The following is a 1,811-nucleotide window of genomic DNA, read 5'->3' as shown; positions in this document are numbered from 1 at the left end:
CAGGGGGGTGCTAGCCATATTCGGGGGGTGGGGAGCAGGGCTCACTTTAGAAGTTATGTACACAACAGTGTAGCCACTATACTGCGAACCTGGAACTAATGTACGATGATATGGAATGCCCCAGAGACCTCTTTTATTCAGTTTTACCCTGTCCATCAGTTTCTTTATGACTAAATTTATCTCGTGTGAATGTGCTCACACAGGAAAGAATGTGTCAGACCAAGCAACACAAAAACAGATTTTTGAGACACACCCTATTGATAATTTGAGAACTGCCCATGTGGCTGCCTTGTTAAAGATACGCTGATGACCTGATTTCATAGCTACTTCAAAACTCGTACATGCCAAGAGAAATGATGCAAAGCATCCGTCGTTTGCAAACATGAAAATGATCTCCCCCACTAAGCTCGACCCAGCCGGAGTCATGCCTGCAGACTCACCGAACGTGGGAAGAGCCCAGTGGTTTTCCGTTTTATGGCTGAGGGTGCAGAAGAGGGAATATAAATGAGAGTGGGCGTCACAGCTGTGTGGGTGTTCAACCCACCCACCGCACCCCTCTGGACCGTCCTGTTTTCCTCTGAGGCCGTTATCTCCTCTGGGACCTGCTCAGACCTCGGCCGGGGGCCACCTCCTCTGGCGACGCAGGCTCTCCTCCCAGGCGACCTCAGTGGACCGTGCTCTTCGGTCTAGCACTATGTTAGTCGCCTGTGGCTTTTTAACAAATCGTCACAAATGTGGTGGCTCAAAGCAAAAGAACTTCGTTTTCTCACAGTGCTGACGGCAGACAGTTCAATTTCAGCATGATGGGGCTGACGTTCAGGTATCCGCGGGGGCTGTACTCCTGAGGCTCTGGGGAAGGCTGTTCCCTGCCGCTTCCAGCATCTAGTAGCTTCCGCCACTCTTTGGCTTGTGGCCGCATTGAGCCAGTTTTTAAGGCCAGGACCTTCAGATGGTCCTGCTCCATCCTCACACTGCCTTCCCCTCGGTGTGTGAGTTACACCCCTCTGCCTCTCTTAGAAGGATCCCTGTGACTGCAGGCAGGGCTCCTGTGGATAATCTCTATCTCAAGATCCTTAATTTAATCACATCCTTGCCATATAAGGTAACCTTCACAGGATCCAGGGATTAGGACAAAGATGTCTTTTGGAGGATGGACCTTTTTTTTTTTTCCCAACAAACCACACCATCTCTGTACCAACGATTCCTAACTTTGTGTCCCCAGCCAAGTTCCCTGTGTTTCAGGTCACATGCCAAGGAAGAGGATCAGATACGCTAATTTGGCATAAGGATTATTTTTAGCTGAAGGCAATTGAAAAATAGCAGATGTAAGGAAAGCTTCCCCCATCCCCTTTGTTGATCTAAAAGCAGAACGTAAGTGGTCAAAACAGGAAAGACAGAAGTCAATCACTAGAGAAAACATTGGACCTATCAGCCTGCAGTTGACACTAGAGGAATTTATGTAACAAATTTTACTAGCTAACCTTTATATTTGCTTTGGAAGTCTAAAACTGTCTCTTTTGTCGTCTCATTTCTCCACAAATGTATTGTTCTTTATGGAAGATGCCATATAAGCCAGCGCTCTAAGCCATTCCTTGAGTTATTCAGTTTTCCTTAGATATCTTCTATGTACACGTGAGGTTTACATGTTAATAAACTTAGGTTTGTTTTCCTCTTGTTAATTTGTCTTTTAATGCAGGGGTCTGAGGCAATAATTCACAAAGGTAGAGGGAAAATTACTCTTCCTGCCCTATACCTAACTCTCTACTTAGACACTGAAATTCAATTTTCACCTAACACCCAAACCATATTTG

The sequence above is a fragment of the Artibeus jamaicensis genome, unplaced genomic scaffold (assembly GCF_021234435.1).
Source record: "Artibeus jamaicensis isolate MK-2021 breed Jamaican fruit bat unplaced genomic scaffold, CSHL_Jam_final scaffold_369, whole genome shotgun sequence".
In the NCBI taxonomy this organism is placed as follows: domain Eukaryota; kingdom Metazoa; phylum Chordata; class Mammalia; order Chiroptera; family Phyllostomidae; genus Artibeus; species Artibeus jamaicensis.
Note: the sequence above shows the minus strand (reverse complement) of the source record.